Source organism: Schistocerca nitens, chromosome 2 (genome assembly GCF_023898315.1).
Source record: "Schistocerca nitens isolate TAMUIC-IGC-003100 chromosome 2, iqSchNite1.1, whole genome shotgun sequence".
Lineage (NCBI taxonomy): Eukaryota > Metazoa > Arthropoda > Insecta > Orthoptera > Acrididae > Schistocerca > Schistocerca nitens.
In genome coordinates, this window is record NC_064615.1 from 713,101,686 (window position 1) to 713,121,414 (window position 19,729).

Below are 19,729 nucleotides of genomic sequence, written 5' to 3' on the forward strand. Positions count from 1 at the left end.
TTCAGCTACAGTCTATTTTGTTAGTGGATGCTCCGTTAGCAGTAACGTGTTTTCTCATTACAAGTAGCTCGCGGATTTATGGTCTGCATTTATTTGTAAATGTACACCGAATTCCCAACCCACTTCATTGGAAGATAGTGACAGTGATGAGGAAAGGTGACCTCGGAATTTGTGTGCTGAAAAGTAATGCCTCCGAATTTTTTACGTAAAAACTGTTAAGCTTTTTAAATAAACCAAACCTTATTAACATTATGTCTCTTTATTCTTCATGTCTACATATTTATTTCTCAACATATGGTTCAAATGGCTCTGAACACTATGGGACTTAACATCTGAGGTCATTAGTCCCCTAGAACCTAGAACTACTTAAACCTAACTAACCTAAGGACATCACACACATCCATGCCCGAGGCAGGATTCGAACCTGCGACCGGAGCAGTCGCACGGTTCCGGACTGAAGAGCCTAGAACCTCTCGGCCACCGCGGCCGGCTTCTCAACATAGTCACCCTGGTGACGAACACCTTTCTCCCAACGAGAGACCAGTTTGTTGATACCGTCAATATAGAATGTTTGACTTTGTTGACGGAACCACAACTTCATGCCCGCATCTCGTGGTCGTGCGGTAGCGTTCTCGCTTCCCACGCCCGGGTTCCCGGGTTCGATTCCCGGCGGGGTCAGGGATTTTCTCTGCCTCGTGATGGCTGGGTGTTGTGTGATGTCCTTAGGTTAGTTAGGTTTAAGTAGTTCTAAGTTCTAGGGGACTGATGACCATAGATGTTAAGTCCCATAGTGCTCAAAGCCATTTGAACCATTTTGAACCACAACTTCACCTCTCCTTGCAGCGCTTCATTGCCGTCCAAGTGAATTCCTCGAAGAAGTTCTTTAAGTTTTGGAAACAGATGAAAATCGGGTAAGGCCAAGTCGGTACTGTATGAACCCAAGACGTCGGACTGTTGCAGATGGCCGGCCGATGTGACCGAGTGGTTCTAGGCGCTTCAGCCTGGAACTGCGCGACCGCTACGGTCGCAGGTTCGATCCTGCCTCGGGCATGGATGTGTGTGATGTCCTTAGGTTGGTTAGGTTTAGGTAGTTCTAAGTTCTAGGGGACTGATGACGATGACCTCAGATGTTATGGCCCATAGTGCTCAGAGCCATCTGAACCATCTGTTGCAGATGTCGAATCGCTCGTGTGTGGTTGGTCAATGTCATGCTGAAGAAGAGGGAGCTCCATTTGTGGAAGAACTCTTCGAATTTGGGCTTTCAGTTTTCTGAGGGCCTCGCTGTATCTTGCAGGGTTGATGGTGGTGTCTTTAGGCACGGTGTTAGGCCTGGTTTCTGGCGTCGATGAACCTTTGTGGCGGAACTCCACTGAGGCACTCTTGTTTTCGGGGTCAAAATTGTGAACACACCGTTCACCACCTGTCACACTGTAGTTAAGAAACCTGTCACTCTCACACTCAATACGCGAAAGAAATTGTTGACAGATGTCCAGTCTTCTCTGTTTCTGTCAGGAGTGAGAAATCAAGACACCCACAGTGCACACAACTTTCTGTATCACAGTTCTGCAATGGCGGCCTGCACAAGCTCTCGTGATATGCCACACTTACCTGAGAGCTGTGTCTGTATTATTCGAAGATTTCCCGTGATGAGTTCATCAACCCGAATCCGACGAGTCTCGTCGGTTGCTCTACGCGGTCGTGCACTCCGAGCTCTGTCACACAAGTTGAGGTCAGCACCACCGCTTCCTTCCTTACGAGCACGAATAAACCAACGTCGCACATTACCGATATCGGTACAATCATCACCGTACACAGCTTTTATTCTCCTGCGGATTTCAATTAAAGGCACGTTTTCAGCGGCTAGAAACTCGATTACAGAACGCAGTTTTTCACGCAACCGACATAGTTACGTTGCACACCGCAGTGTTACACGCCGTAATTCAGAACCCTCTAGCAGGAGATGGGTGAAACTTGCATCAACGAAGTGGGGAAGTCGACCGAGTAATCTGCGTTGCTTTTAATATCTCAACCGATATAGAGAACGAAATAAAAATTTGGAGGCATTACTTTTCCATAATATGAATTTGACCCTCACTACCCCAGCAGAAGTAATGTCCATCATAAAATCTTTAAAATCAAAAACATCTAGTGGGTATGATGAAATATAAACAAAGTTAAAGAATGTGATTCTGCGTTAAGTAACATATTAAGCTACCTGTGTAACCAGTCATTTATCAGTGGAATATTTGCTGAATGGTTGAAATATGCTGAAGTTAAGTCGCTGTTTAAGAAGGGAGATAAAGAGGCATCAAATTTCCGTCCAATTTCACTTTTGCCAGCATTCTCAAAAATTTTAGAAAAGTAATGCACAATCGGCTTTATTACCATCTTATCACAAATAACATATTGTCAAAGTCGCAGTTCGGATTTCTAAAGGGTTCTGATATTGAGAAGGCTATCTACACTTACAGTGAAAATGTACTTAATTCTTTAGACAAAAAATTGCAGGCAACTGGTATATTTTGTGATCTGTCAAAGGTATTTGACTGTGTAAATCACAATATCCTTTTAAGTAAATTAGAATATTATGATGTAACAGGAAAAGCTGCAAAATGGTTCAAATCTTATATCTCTGGCAGGAAACAAAGGGTGTTATTAGGAAAGAGACATGTATAAAGCTATCAAGCATCATCCAACGAGAACTAATTACATGTGGGGTCCCACAAGGTTCCATCTCAGGGCCCTTACTTTTTCTTGGGTATATCAATGACCTTTCATCAGTAACATTATCAGATGCCAAATTTGTTTTGTTTGCCGATGCTACAAACATTGCAATAAATAGCAAATCAAGTGTAGTCTTAGAAAGCTCGGCTAATAAAATATTTTTGGACATTAATCATTGGTTCCTAGCGAATTCCTTGTCACTAAACTTTGAAAAATACACTACATGAAGTTCAGAACTCGTAAGGGGTGTCCCACTAGTATATGCCTAACATATGATGACAAGCAGATAAAAGAAGTGGACAGTGTTAAATTCTTGGGATTACAGCTTGATAATAAATTCAACTGGGAAAAGCACACCACAGAACTGCTGAAGCGTCTTAACAATTCTCTATTTGCAATGCGAATTGTGTCAGACATAGGGGATATAAAAATGAAAAAGTTGGCATACTACGCTTACTTTCATTCCATAATGGCATATGGGATTATTTTTTGGGGTAATTCATCAAGCCAAGCTAAAGTTTTCCGGGCACAAAAACATGCAATAAGAGTTATATGTGGTGTGAACTCAAGAACATCCTGCAGAAGCCTGTTCAGGGAACTAGGGATACTAACTACTGCTTCCCCAATATATTTATTCCTTAATGAAATTTGTCATTAAAAATATATCACTTTTTTAAACCATCAGCTCAATTCATGGAATCAATACTAGAAATAAGAATAACCTTCACAAGGATTTAAAGTCACAGAAAGGTGTACATTATTCAGGCACACACATTTTCAATAACTTGCCAGCAGCCATAAAAAGCTTAACAACGAATGAAATTCAGTTGAAGAGAAACCTGAAGGATTTATTGGTGGCCAACTCCTTCTACTCTATTGATGAATTTCTCAGTAGAACCAACTGATTTGTGTATATATAAGTACAATCTAACTTCTGCACCATTTCCGTGCAGTAATGTGTTCATTGTCAATAAGTATTGTAGTAGTTCTATTATATGTTTATTACCTCATAAATAAAAAAAAACATTTTTTTTTAAATTCAGTGCATTAATACGCTCTCAGTAAACGAGTGTTTGTAAAATGATTCTTTTATATGGAGTTCATTAAAAAAATGACGATCATTCGTCTTGGGACCTGTGGAAAGTACATTAGCTTATTTGTTTCAGTTGTAAATATTTGTAATGTATTATTGTTTTTCTGACATGTTCTACAGCCTGGAGGACCTCCTCACTACGGATCAATTGAAATGAAAGTAGATCTAATCAAATCTAATCTAATCTATGCCCTCGTACATCCTGTTTGTAACGAGGAACAAGCTGTCATGGGCCGAATGGACCTTCCAGTAAGCCTTAGTCTCTACGAAATCGTGAAATGCTGTGCAAAACGATCGGCTTCAATTTTACAGTCATGTTTGGAAATCTTTCTTCTTCGTCAGTTTAGATTTTAAAATTTACGTAACAATTTTTAACTCTTACTGTATTGTTCATGTTCATTGAGGAACAGGAAGAAACAGGCACTTCCAAGATACAAAACATCAAGGGAGGTGACGCAGAGTCACAGGACTCATTTGGCAGGAACAGATTGTAAAACACTCTGATTTTTGTCTTCCTTTGTCTCCCTTTACTGCTGGAGCAAATACTGAGGTAATTCCTAAAGCAAAGCCCCCCACATGAGATTAGGGAGTCTGAGATTGAATCCACAGCTTTGGCACACTGTTTGATGGACTGAATCTGGACGCTGCCTCCTTCGTCCCCTCAGCGCTCAGATTCCGATGATGAGAATTTTGTTTCACCGCCAGGGCAGCAACTGTTCACAACATGATAAAGCGTAACCACTTGACCGCGTTTTACCAGTCTCAGCCACAACAACGGAACTTTTCATACTACGTATCAGCTTTCATGTTTCGTCAACAGTATGTCTTGTCGGCGGCAGCTGCGAGCGACTTTACAACGAAGTTTAAAACTTTGACGTAGTTCTGTGTCAAACTGGCTAAACCTACATCATTGCTAACAACATTTCCTAAACTTTTTGAGACGTTAAAGACCTCATTTCTACTTGGATGGTAAAAATATACGTACTAAAATATAACTTCAATTCAAAATGACTCCTCTACTTATTTTGTTTACGCCCTCTTTCAGTAACTTTTAAAAGCATTCAGTATCAAAATACCATTATTTGATATATTTTGTGACTGTATAAAACACAACATTTTAGTAGAAAATTGAAGTGCTTGGAAGTTAACGGTCTAGCTAATAAATGGCACGCTTCATACAAGATTTCAGGATGGATGCTGCGTAATATAGGCATTTGAGTTACTATTGTTGGGAAGAAATGTTAATCGGTTACGGCAGGGTTCAGTCATTGTATTTATAAAGTTAACAGAGAATTGGAAATAATTACAGTTACAGTGTAGCCAGCTCTGAAAATCTGCTGCAGTAATAATACATGGACACTACTTAACAACAACACAGGCACTTCAAAATCTGTCGATCATGATACAAAATGTCTGACTGAAGAAATACAGCAACAGTCCGAGATTTATATAGCCAAGACGCGTTTCAGACTTTGATCCATCTTCCTCTGCCGTAATACATTTATACCTCATTAGTATGATGTTTTTATAGGGGCATAAGTAAAGTGATGTAACTCACGTACCGACTTTACTTATTTTTCTCATTTCTTTAACGTGTCATGGTTGCCCAAAAGCCCAGCTGTTTAGTTACTAACTGTTCGAAGAAACAAGAAGCAGCTGCAAAGAAAAATCTGAAAGACTGATTTGTCTCAATTTTCATACAAATCACCCTTGGTTACAAAGAACTAAACACAGATATCAAACCAAATGCAACGCAAGTACTTGACTTGTCGCGGAAGTTATATTCATACACAGCGCAGTTAATACAGCAACAAAATGTACACACACCATAAAAATTGTAGCTGCTATGGACTATTGGAACAGGAGGTATCAGTTACGATGAGAATACTGTAAGTATCAATCATTTTTCACACAAATGGATTGTTTGAGACAAATAGACAATAACATGACATGAAGCACTCTATAACAGAGTCTAGTTACTTGATTACACTATCGGAGAAAAAAAAATGCAACACACCAACTACAACACGGTCAGTGCATAAACAGTTCTCGCATTGTATACATTTGATGAAAGTAGATCGGTCATAGTTCTCACAGAAACACTTTTCCGTTCATCCTTCTCCGAAGCAGTACTCCAGGGGTATCTGAAATACACTAGGTAAGTTTTTGATGTAGCCGCAGTAAAAAATGCAAATTTGATTATGTTAGAGAATCGTGTCGCCGAGAACTGGAAGTATAAAAACGACTGAAGGCATGAAAAATGGTCTCTCCGCCATATGTTAATGTCATTATCAGAAGATATCATAATTGTATCTGTGATAAATTTTCCAGAATTTTGTGTGGACGGAAGAAGAAAACGTCGGCAGGTTGCGTGATGCCAAAGCACTTTGCTGGAATCAGCTTCTTGATGAATGCAACGCCTTCCGGAACGCAGAGTTGTATAGTTCGTCATCCCTACAGCCACCTTACTTGTTATAGGAAGATTTTCAAATCCGTCTTCGTCATATTAGCAGATTTTCTAGTAAACACATTGATGTTCGGCAAATTTATATTCATATCTGCAGGAAAATGGCCGTTGGGCTCCGATACAAGGATACACAAATGGGATCCGCACCGAAGACATGCTTGCTTCCCTTCATTGCGAGAGCTCATCCAGACAGTAACTATCAAATCTTGATTGGTCAGCGTTAATTATTTCATATGGTGATAGACGTTTTTCCTCAATGAGAGATAAGATTTCTCTCGCGAATTGATAAGCTTGTTCTTGAATATCGACATCTCCTTCACTCAAACGCTTGCTAACTTCGTGGGCTATTTTGCGAAAGTTATTTTCAACTGAGCAGCTGATGGAGAGAGGGAAGTGAAACTTGATGACGGCTTAAAACATTTTGCTCGACTGGGACTCTTGAACTGATGCGGAGATGGTTCAGTTGGTATCAAGGATACCATTGGTTTCCTCTCATGCTTGCTCAGTGTACAGACTGAAAAGCAGTGGGGTAGACTACAGTCCTGTGTCACTTCCTTCTTAACAGTATCTTCCATTTCATGCCCTTGAGATCTGACAACTACAATCTCCTTTCTGTACTGTAACACCCCACCCGTCACTTATCTGGTTTTGGTGTGTGCTCACCCCAGGTAATTGACTAACAGATCAACAGAGAGTGCAAAACTGCCGCAATGTCGGATAATGCAAAGCAAGTAATAAGGCCCTGTGACTTCTGATTGAACTGCGGTGGCAGTGTTGACATTAATTGGTTCAGAATTGATCCCTTTTAATTAAAAAGGGGTCTACATTGATGTTATATTCAGCTATTGAACACCAGATGCAAATGTTGAACATAAAATTAATTAAGAAAGTGACTTGGGATTTCAACTACTTGATTGAAAACAGATGCAGTCGATTAGCACAGATTTATTTTAACTCACGACCTTCAATCATCACATTACATGACTCTCCTAACAGGCAGTGGTAATAATTTGCGTTTGCGTGGAGTAAAGCGCGATAAATCAAAAGTAATTCCTATCGACTGACCCAGACGTAATGCGAAGTGCGAGAAGAATTCTACAATACACGGCCCATGAAACCCTCGTGGAAACTTTGCCGACGTGATCCAGCAAATTAATCAGTGGCCGGAGCGGGCGCAATATCACCGAATTCAGCGTGGCAGAGGGCTGTCGTTGTGCAGACGTCGGCCGACCTCGTGGTGCTGCAAGGCTGCGCTCGTCTATTCACTCCTAGCAATCTTGCTCAGTACATAGCGGAGTTATTGAACGCAGTTTTCCGAAATTCCTTCACCAGGGAAGATGAATGGAATATTCCAGAATTTGAAATACGAACAGCTGCTAGCATGAGTTTCTTAGAAGTAGATACCTTAGGGGTTGCGAAGCAACTCAAATCGCTTGATACGGGCAAGTCTTCAGGTCCAGATTGTATACCGATTAGGTTCCTTTCAGGTTACGCTGATACAATAGCTCCCTACTTAGCACTCATATACAACCGCTCGCTCACCGATAGATCTGTACCTACAGATTGGAATATTGCGCAGGTCGCACCAGTGTTTAAGAAGGGTAGTAGGAGTAATCCATCGAACTACAGACCTATATCATTGACGTCGGTTTGCAGTAAGGTTTTGGAGCATGTACTGTATTCAAACATTATGAATCACCTCGAAGGGAACGATGTATTGATACGTAATCAGCATGGTTTCAGAAAACATCGTTCTTGTGCAACGCAGCTAGCGCTTTATTCGCACGAAGTAATGGCCGCTATCGACAGGGGATCTCAAGTTGATTCCGTATTTCTAGATTTCCGGAAAGCTTTTGACACCGTTCCTCACAAGCGACTTCTAATCAAGCTGCGGGCCTATGGGGTATCGTCTCAGTTGTGCGACTGGATTGGTGATTTCCTGTGAGTAAGGTCGCAGTTGGTAGTAATAGATGGCAAATCATCGAGTAAAATTGAAGTGATATCAAGTGTTCCCCAGGGAAGCGTCCTGGGACCTCTGCTGTTCCTGATCTATATAAATGACCTGGGTGACAATCTGAGCAGTTCTCTTAGGTTGTTCGCAGAAGATGCTGTAATTTACCGTCTAGTAAGGTCATCCGAAGACCAGTATCAGTTGCAAAGCGATTTAGAAAAGATTGGTGTATGGTGTGGCAGGTGGCAGTTGACGCTAAATAACGAAAAGTGTGAGGTGATCCACATGAGTTCCAAAAGAAATCCGTTGGAATTCGATTACTCGATAAATAGTACAATTCTCAAGGCTGTCAATTCAACTAAGTACCTAGGTGTTAAAATTACGAACAACTTCAGTTGGAAAGACCACATAGATAATACTGTGGGGAAGGCGAGCCAAAGGTTGCGTTTCATTGGCAGGACACTTAGAAGATGCAGCAAGTCCACTAAAGAGACAGCTTACACTACACTCGTTCGTCCTCTGTTAGAATATTGCTGCACGGTGTGGGATCCTTACCAGGTGGGATTGACGGAGGACATCGAAAGGGTGCAAAAAAGGGCAGCTCGTTTTTTATTATCACGTAGTAGGGGAGAGAGTGTGGCAGATATGATACGCGAATTGGGATGGAAGTCATTACAGCAAAGACGTTTTTCGTCGCGGCAAGATCTATTTACGAAATTTCAGTCACCAACTTTCTCTTCCGAACGCGAAAATATTTTGTTGAGCCCAACCTACATAGGTAGGAATGATCATCTAAATAAAATAAGAGAAATCAGAGCTCGAACAGAAAGGTTTAGGTGTTCGTTTTTCCCGCGCGCTGTTCGGGAGTGGAATGGTAGAGAGATAGTATGATTGTGGTTCGATGAACCCTGCGCCAAGCACTTAAATGTGAATTGCAGAGTAGTCATGTAGATGTAGATGTACATAGCTGAACCAAAACTTCCTATCTCCAAGCTCAATCGTTCCATTTGCTAAGTCCTAAACTGCAGAGATGCTCACTCTTTCTCAGGCAAGCTGAGTAAAGAACGCCACGTCCGCACTCTAGGCAAGCTGGGAATGGAAGACCTCTACGGAGACTTCTCCCAGTCCACTCTTCGCCTCAGTTTCCCCTCCAGCAAAATCACTTACGCCAATTGCAGCGCAAGTCGCGTTAATTATAGGTCACTTCCCAACGTCGACCAATTCCTGCTCTGGGAAGTGAACAAATTCCCACAAAATTTCCCTTCCTCTCAACTTCTGCTATTTGGCTCCTCCCAGGCCACCCATCAAGGTTAGCGTCTGCACAAACACCAAGTTTAACGGGATTCTGACTCCTAGGAGAATACTGCAAATTCCTTGGTCCTACGTTCCCATCGAAGGCTGGTGTATTTCATTCTGTCGCTCTTCACCTGATTTACTTCAGGCTCTGCGGACCGTGAATTCAACGTGAAGTTGCTATAGTCACGAACACGCATATTTTGACCTCTGTTGACCGCTCCACCGTAGCTTTGCGCGGCTTTCTCGCATGTTTCACTGAAAACGGGACGATGGACATTTATCAACAGGCGTACAAGTTCTCCGTCTGCTTCCCGGTACACCAGCATGGTGTCAACCACCGACTCACTGTCACTCATCTTAAGGCAGCCGGAGGCCGCGCCCCGTTACCGCTTTCTCAGAGCTTGAGCCACCCTAAGCTGCCTATTGTAGCTTCCCTTCGGGCGACGTCACCCGGCCGCGGTCAACTCTGAATACTTCCTTGGGATAAACTAGTTTTTCATGTCGTGTGAATTACTTTAAAACTATCACCCGACATTAATTATTCCAATACGTCCATAAGATGCATTGTGCCTTGCCAGTCATTTTTGTTCAGCCGTACTGTTCGCTCAACGTGAGTTAGGTGATCTTTAATGACTTCATGTAAGGGGCATAGTTCTTGCCATCTTACAGTACAAGCTCCCAATAACATTTTGCTCCTTGTATTTTATCTCATCTAAAGTGCAAAATTTCAGAGAGTGTACAATTGCAGTCAATGTTGTCGAAAGATTTGTGTAAATCTACAAATGTTATGAACACAGGTTTATCCTTCTTCAGCCTATCTTCTAAGGCAAGTCGTAGAATCAGTTTGGATTCTCGTATTCCTATATTTCTCCGGTACCCAAACTGGTGTCCACCGAGAGCGACTTCTACCAACATTTCCATTTGTCTGTAAATAATTCGTGTCAGTATTTTGCAGTCGTGAGTTATCAATCCGCTAGTTTAAATATCAGAGAAGTGCCCATCCGTTATTGATGTGAATCAGTCTGACTGGGCTACGTCCCACGAGGGATGGTGATGTCACACTACTACGACGAATTTCGTCAGGTCTGTGCAGTCGCCTTCTCCTACAGAGTGAGGACATACTACCGCTTCCCATCATTCGGCAACACGTTCCTTCGCAGAATTCGTTTATTCTGGCAGGCAACGCAGTTTATTTTTGCAGAAGAGGTAAGTGAAACAATGAGCTAGTTCTTTTCAGAGAAAACACGGCTTTTCGAACATTAAAAAAGAAAAAAGATTCCTGAGAGATCACTCGACACTGCGTTAAAGAGGCAGCGTGATCCCTGGGACGCCAGCAGGTACACACGAGACCTGTTCGACGACAGACGGAGAACAAGGCAAGCCGCCGGCAGGACGCGGCAGCTCGCGGCCAGCCGTCGTTAACGTGTCTGCAGGCTTTGCCGCGAGAGCTTCCGGAGTGGTCGCCTAACAACGTTTGAAGCCACTATGCTGATAGCTAACAGGCGAGGCGCTAAATATAGAGTCCGACGCTCCCGACGGAACTCACTAAAATGTGCACATCGGATCCATTCTAGAGCTAACATCGTAAATATTTGCCGCGCTCCCTGAAGTGGCCGCTTCTTTTTTATGAGAGGGCCCTTCTCTCTGTTTCAGATTAACGACTGGACGCCGGAGTGCTACAACAAGGCCAGTAAACTCCCTGCGGAAATGCCGGACCACCTTAAGGAATATATAGCCAATGAAGCAGACCCTAAGGTAAGAAGTTCCGTGAGGTTGTCTGCCGATGATGCTCTTTTAACACTGAACTCATAACGCCTGAAAAAGTATATCGGAATACTGATGGATCTGTAGAAGATCGACTCTTTGCACGGAGCCTTGGAGTTGGTCCTCAATGCAAATAAGCTTGTAACGTATCATATTTCTGGGCACGCATGTGTGCTAGTTCTGTTCGCTATTGTAGTCGTCTCAGCTAGTTTCCGGTCCGTCCTGAAAATAACGGGCCTGTCTTTCCCCAATCCTTCTAAATGCCTGGCGGTCGTACCCGATTAAGATGATTTTAAGAGCGAGTAATGTCCTCATGATGACCCATCTGTTTCAACATCCGTGGCAGAGAAACTCCTGCCAGGAAGTAGCGCCTAACAGAAGCTTTATGAGTGAGAGCAGGGATTGGTCAATGAAAATTCCTCCATTCTGCACCTGATTCTGATTGGCTGGACGCCTAAATGTGAAATAATAGGTTCCTTCATGCTACGACAAGATAACATCCGATAAAATTAGCGAACTGACTTTGTTGCGATGAAGAGTTTCCAACTCGTGATTGTTCTTTCATTGCTCGAACGCATATCCTCTATGTTTCTTTGTTTGATCACCTGTAACGCTAGCTGTCCACGCAAAACTTCCTTCAAGTTCTTCGTTCCGAACTAACGTTTCGTTTTTGGACAGTATATGTATTGTAATTTGTATACTAACAAAATGCTGTGCTTAATGCCCTGACGCATAAATGGTCTATCAAAATCACGTTGTTTTTGGTGCAACATGACGTAGTAAAAGTCGCGAAATATCACGTCAGTATATAAACGTTTTACCTTCAATCTGCCTATGTTTATGGTTTCAAATTAACATACTTTTAAAGTTTTAAGGTACCACTCCTATACGTACACATATATAATAGTCATAATAGTCATATACAATAGTTATTTATAGAAAGCACATAGAACTAGATGACAATTTAAAAGGCCGGGACAACGTTCAGAAAAGTATTTTCTCGTTGTTGTTATTTTTCATTTGGTTCCTCCATTCATTTTCCGAAAACGTATGCACATCTTGTTTTACACAATAAGTCCATTATGGTATGACACATTGCATCACAAATGAGAATGACTTAGTGTGATAAAAATTCATATATACATGAATAAACAAGACCTGAAATAACTGCGTAAAGAGCAACAATTAGTTAATGCAATTTCACATTCCCTCTCTCTTCCCGCCCCCGCCCCACCCCCCTCACCCAAACAAGAATAGCAAATAAAATCGTTAGCATCGTTAGAGATCATGTACACAAAAAATATTAAGTCTTGCATGATTGTTTATCTCTTTTATGCTGGAATTTTTCTAATGACATATTTTTATATTCGATGTACGATGGAAAAATACATTTTGAAAACAGTTATCAAGGAATAAGCTGTCAACATTCTCACTGAACAAGGAAAAAATAACTTCTTTTATTTAGGCTGACAAGTTCTACATCTGAATTCATAGCTGAAAAAGGCTGTTTTTATAAAAGTAAAGATTTCTGGTATATGAACATAGAGATTAATTTTATACTTTTTTTATTATATGCATTCAATTTACTGGTATGATTTCCAACAGGCTTAGATGTTCTCAATATGTAAACACTGCCAAGTGCCAAATGTGTGAATACTGGAAGAGAGGTCTCCTACATGTATCTATTGCTTTGTACTAATTATGTCTCTTCTGGTTTGTTTCTAACAAGGGAACCTCCCCATCGCACCCCCCTCAGATTTAGTTATAAGTTGGCACAGTGGATAGGCCTTGAAAAACTGAACACAGATCAATCGAGAAAACAGGAAGAAGTTGTGTGGAACTATGAAAAAAATAAGCAAAATATACAAACTGAGTAGTCCATGTGAAAGATAGGCAACATCACTGGAGCTTTTGAGCGCAGGAGTGCCGTGGTCACGTGGTTAGCGTGAGCAGCTGCGGTGCGAAAGGTCCTTGGTTCAAGTCTTCCCTCGAGTGAAAAGTTTAATTTTTTTTATTTTCAGACAATTATCAAAGTTCAGGCACTCACACATAATCAACTTCGCTCTCCAAAATTCCAGGACATGTTCAGATTCGCTTGGACATATGCAGGATTTGATGGTCTACGCACGGAAATATTTGAAAACATTAAAACATATGTTTTGACAGAGCACAGGGAAAACTGTGCGACTGTGAAACTGTTGAATTCATTTGTTGCAGTTTATGTGACAAACTCTTATGTTTTCATCACTTTTTTGGGAGTGATTATCACATCCACAAGAAAACCTAAATCGCACAAAGTAGAAGAATCTTTTTACCCATTCGCCAAGTGTACAATTAGGTGGGTCGACAACATATTCCTGTCATGTGACGCACATGCCGTCACCAGTGTCGTATAGAATATATCAGACGTGTTTTCCTGTGGAGGAATCGGTTGACCTATGACCTTGCGATCAAATGTTTTCGGTTCCCATTGGAGAGGCACGTCCTTTCGTCTAGTAATCGCACGGTTTTGCGGTGCGGTCGCAAAACACAGACACTAAACTTATTACAGTGAACAGAGACGTCAATGAACGAAAGGACAGATCATAACTTAGCGAAAATAGAGAAAGAAAAATTTTTCACTCAGGGGAAGAATTGAACCAAGTACCTCTCATTCCACAGCTGCTCACGCTAACCACGGGACCACGGCACTCGTGTGCTCACAAACTCCTGTGATGTTGCCTATGTTGCGCATGGACTACTCAGTTTGTATATTTTGCTTATTTTTTTCATAGTTCCACACAACTTCTTCCTGTTTTCTCGATTGATCTGTGTTCAGTTTTTCAAGGCCTATCCACTGTGCCAACTTATAACTAAATCTGAGGGGGGTGCGATGGAGAGGTTCCCTTGTAAGTGAGAACTATGTCTTAACAAGATGGAGAGATTAACCAGAACGTGTATTACACTACTAAGACAGAGGTAGAACAGTGTGAACAAACTCTGAGATTGTTATGCTTTAATGTGTCACATTCCAAGTTGCAATTTAATAATGTGTTTTTGTCGTATTATATTAATTTGAATCCGTAAGTCTAAACAGCTAGTTTCCAACACTAGATGTATATCAGAAATACTAGTTTTAGAGTAACTCCCATTTCTTTCATGTTTTTTAGATATTTAAATTCAGGAAGATGGTAATCCATTTCAAATTATTATGCTACGTCATTAAATTATCAAGATTCATGTAGGATGACAGTTAATTTTGTAGTGCAGGAACTGTATCAAAAAACTCTTAGAATGTGTGACCTGATGTTTTTGCGTTCTTTAATCAATGCGTATTAATGAAAACAAGCTAAACGTGGACTGGATAATGGTTATAAATAACTACTTTCAAAATATACTCACAAATTATGCTACCAGTCCACAATTTACCAGAGAAGCATATTCTGTAAATTTAAGACGAAACGACTCTAATTAAGAAATAACGTACCTAGAGAAGGTAACACACAGGTGCCGAAGTATGTCTTGTGCGCGTTATGTTTTACTTCGCACTACTAACCAATTTCAACTGGTCAGTGACCTTCAGGTACACGTGTACTAATGTTCATACACATAGCACCCCGTCTTCAGGCCACAAGTGGCCCACCGGGACCATCCGACCGCCGTATCATCCTCAGATGAGGATGCGGATAGGAGGGGCGCGTGGTCAGCACACCGCTCTCCCGGTCGTTGTGATGGTTTTCTTTGACCGGAGCCGCTACTGTTCGGTCGAGTAGCTCCTCAATTGGCATCACGAGGCTGAGTGCACTCCGAAAAATGGCAACAGCGCATGGCGGCTGGATGGTCACCCATCCAAGTGCCGACCACGCCCGGCAGCGCTTAACTTCGGTGATCTCACGGGAACCGGTGTATCCACTGCGGCACGGCCGTTGCCTTCATACACATAGCAGTACAGTATATCATGCCGGCCGGAGTGGCCGTGCGGTTCTAGGCTCTACAGTCTGGAGCCGAGCGACCGCTACGGTCGCAGGTTCGTATCGTGCCTCGGGCATGGATGTGTGTGATGTCCTTAGGTTAGTTAGGTTTAATTAGTTCTAAGTTCTAAGCGACTGATGACCTCAGAAGTTAAGTCGCACAGTGCTCAGAGCCATTTGAACAGTATGTCATACAGGAAACAAAACACGAGAGGATACAGCCAGAACATCGGATTTTCGTAAACCACATTACAAAACATACTGGTACTCCAGCTTGCTATGCGGATACACTGCCGAAATTCGTGATGAAGCAGACCTATCTCGTATTACTTTGATTGAGGTGTTTTAGGTTGCTAATTCTGCCGGAGTATTCCCTCATGATTCGTTATTTATTGTGGCATCGTATATAAATTGTTAATGAAGTGTTTCCGATGAATTGACAGCCCCAGAGAAAAATATTGGCCATTTCAATTGATCAGTGAATCCTAACATGGGGTAAAAAATCAGACTCGTGAGAGCAAAATTTATTTAGTAAACTGACAAAAATAACTTTAATATTCTTCAAGGCGACTAATGCTTGCTTTGCTGATAATGTCAAAATCAAACCGGAGAATTAAAACAACTCACTAAAACAAATAACATTACTTTAGCCTAATGTGATGTAGAAATATTTAAATTCACCTGACAGTTCCCAGTTATACAAGACTGACTTTTCTTTCATTTGACGGGAGTGCTTCCTCACTGTATACATTTACCTTTGTGGCCTTTGCCCTTTGGATATGCCGGAAGAACTTCCTCGGACAGGTTCTAAGAGTTGGAAATCGCCGTTGGCCGTAACTGGTACAGCTTTAGGTCACTCAGAAGCGGCTGGAACTGACAAAATTCTCTGCGGGAACGCAACTTCACCTCTGCGCATGTTCGTGACTAGTCTTACCACTGCTCGGACTGATCTAATTTCGTGGAGCACTTTGGAAGGTCACGAAATCTGGGAGTCGATCAGTAGCTCTCCGGCATGTTGGACTGTATACTCTCTGGAACGGAGATACTGATTCGAGAGGAGTACTTATTTCTGTGGTGTTTGGAGACTTAGTCATCCTCGAAGTATTTCTACCACATGATAGACATAGCAAGAGTTTTACCTGTGCGTCAGTGTGAAGTGCTATTCTCAGCGATTTGGAAGGTAACACATCGCAAATGTTGCAAAACAATTGACAAAAGAAAATCTGAACTCTGAAAGAATAATTATCAAAAATGATCCTATTAAAATGCCTTGCAAATGTACTGACCAAAAATAGACTAAGTGAAATTCCGAATATTGAATGACACACACACGAACATGTAGCACAGCACTGTAAGAGTAAGAATGTCTGACAAAAGAAATGATATCTGAACGAAACTTCAACTGAACTGACTTTCATGATAATTTGTAACGCAATGGTTGACTGTAAATAATCTTACTGTGTTCTAACAGTGATGTTAAACTGGTCCTAACAAACTCTCGTGACTTATCTTGCGGCAGTGGAAACTCGGTACTGCTCGGAAGTGGTGAACGTTAGAATGCAGCGCAGCAGCAAACCAGCTAAAGAAAACCTTGCCCAAGTGCAATGAAAGGAAAAACAGCTCTGTTAAGCATATCATACTTTAAGCTTTAAGTAACTATGGTCCGCTAAGTGCAATGTGAATGCGGTGTCACACAGTTACAAAATAAAACTTCAGTAATGTGACGGTGAAAGAAACTGAACTTAGTGAATGATATAGAAGTGACTAGCACCTAAAAACTGTATAATGAATCTGATTTTTAATGACTACAACAATCTTTACAAAATTCACTTTCTATAAAAAAAGTAACTCTGCTACGTAACTCGTTGATAAACTGCTAAACGAGTGATGAATCTATGACTGTGAGCCCAAGCCATGTGAGCAGATAATTAAATGTAGTCTCAACAGTCAGACTAAATGTTCCGAATCAACAAAGTAAAATCAAAGGAAAAGGTTGTCTTTCTCAAACTCGTCGTAAATTACGCACGTGCAAGCGATGCATCTCCAACATTACCTCAATATCTTCACACTTCTAAAATCAGTCTTTATGAAACCATATTTCCAAAAACCAGCATCGTCTGCATCTACATCTCTGTGTTCTCTTATGTATATTCCCCAACCGCTCAGCAGCATGACTGACACTAGACTGCCACTTAACACACGCGAAAGCTACTCTAGCAATGACAATCTACTGACAGGCAAACATCACATTGCTTGTACTCAGAACCTGTGTGGCGTCACATAGCGACAATTAAAGACAATTGTCAGAAAATATACGGTGTACAAGGATGACGTACGTCTCATCGAATAAAAAGAGGACTCACATCAGTTTCATCGACAACCAAAAATAAGCTGGAGACCTTTCATCACCTTACAAATATGGTATTGCTGTTCTTGTGTTGTTAAGAGGAACAACGCACTGCAGCGACTACAGCCGTTGTGAAATAAATGCAATGTATTCGCAGCTGCGAATGCGAGCAACTATCAGCTGGAGCGGTTCTAGGCGCTTCAGTCCGAAACCGCGCTGCTTCTACGGTCGCATGTTCGAATCCTGCCTCGGGCATGGATGTGTGTGATGTCCTTATGTTAGTTAGGTTTAAGTAGTTCTAAGTCAAGATGACTGATGACCTCAGATGTTAAGTCCCATAGTGCTTAGAGCCTTCTGAACCATTTGAACTATCTGCTGTATGGTGGAATGATCACGAGGTGAATTTGTGCCGGACCGGGACTTGAACCCGGATTTCCCACATTACGTGAGCGGTCGCCTTAACCACTTTGGCCACCACAGGCAACTGACGACCAAACACAAACTTCCATATGTCTTCGTTCCTGCATCACAACCTGCAAGCGCACATCCATTATGTAATTCACGTACAGGGGAGGACATTTTAATTCTAAATTGCTGCCTGGTATCGGTGGATCAATACGATATTACAGTGCCTGTTTTGTTAAAAAGAACGATGCAGTGTTTCTTCGGATATCACGCACGATCTTTGTTCGTATTCGCAACTGCGAATACACTTCATGTAACTGTTAATGAAGTTCTCTTAAAGCGCGATCTGTCGTTTGATATTAGAAAAAGGAAGCTGCGAGTAAAGTAAGGAGATAATGTCAACAGATAAATTAAGAAGCAGCCGCTGGAAATGAGTTCGGAAAGTATACATGTAGGAGAAGCATATGACAGCGTTGTCTACGCTAGTCTGTTTTGTCTTATTCAAAGCTCTTGTACTAAGCAAACAGCAATCTGTTGCATTAAAGCATCGATACGTAGCAATATATTATAGCTCTAATTGCACTTTGTCAGTAGAAAGCGGCAGCGGTGTTACTGAAACAAAGAGCTGGCCCTCAGGGCGTGGGGTTCTGGCGATCGATAAGCTGATTGGACAGGTGCGGCATGTGCTAAATCTGCCCACGCCGTGGGAATAGACACAAGTAGCGTGGCGGAATGAGTCCCTGCTCCTTCTTCAAGGCACAGTAGGTAGCCAGACGTCTGCAGCCCAGTTGACAGTGACGTCTTTGTACATCGCCATTCGGAAATGGTCTTTTGTTGAAACATGAAACCAACACCTTAAAATTACAGTGCGAGACATTATTGCTCTTTACCGACCTTTTGCACTTTGAAGTTTTAGGTATAGAAACAAGTACTTTTCAGGGTGTCTTGTCATGTGGCCGAGACACTGTAAATTTCTTTTCTTGGTATTGTTTGCAAATACTAGCACTTTTCCCATCCTCCACCGTATTTAGAAGTTTAGAATTCGGTCAGTCTTGTAGGCCCACATTTCAGAGGCTTTCAGTCTTCTACCGTAGTTTGGTTCGTGTCCACGGAGAATAACTGTGAAAACATAGTATTTAAGTAGACGCAGCTTCATCTCACTGATTAAGTGACCCCTATTTAGAACGGAACTGAGATGTATAAATATCTAAGTGCACTTTGAGTACAACTTTTAAACTCAGTTGAACTCCCAGACTTAAATGAAGGTGATACTCACGTATGCTGTCTTGTCAACACTCAGAGTTTCAACTCTGGTAATACGTTGGCCCATACCGCTATTCTTCTTGCTTACAACCATAAATTTTGTGTTTCTCGCGTTGAGGCAGAACCTCAATATTTTCCTCCTGGTGTTATTCTGTTTAATAGATCTCGAACCTCATCCAAGCGCCCAACAAATGCAAGAGTGTTGTCAGCATTCCTGAAGTTGTTGAGACATTCACTGCTGAAAAGAGCCTCGCCATCCATGTATGTGATAGCTTCTCGGCGAGATTAATACACAAGTGTCTAAAGAGTCAAGAGAACCATATAGAGTGTTATACTCAACAGAAATACCTACAATGTATGAGATCAGCAGTAAAGTAGGTACCTTCTCGCAACAGATAAAAGAACGCTTCACATTGCGACCTTTCATTTCATAAAGATAGAGCACACCACATTCAGTAAGCGAAACAAA

At 41.6% G+C, this 19,729-nt stretch overlaps 1 pseudogene; it reads right to left on the minus strand.

The window, feature by feature from the left end:
* Positions 1–15,088: 15,088 nt before the first annotated feature.
* LOC126237921 (5S ribosomal RNA) lies at positions 15,089–15,205 on the minus strand (annotated as a pseudogene).
* Positions 15,206–19,729: the final 4,524 nt, after the last annotated feature.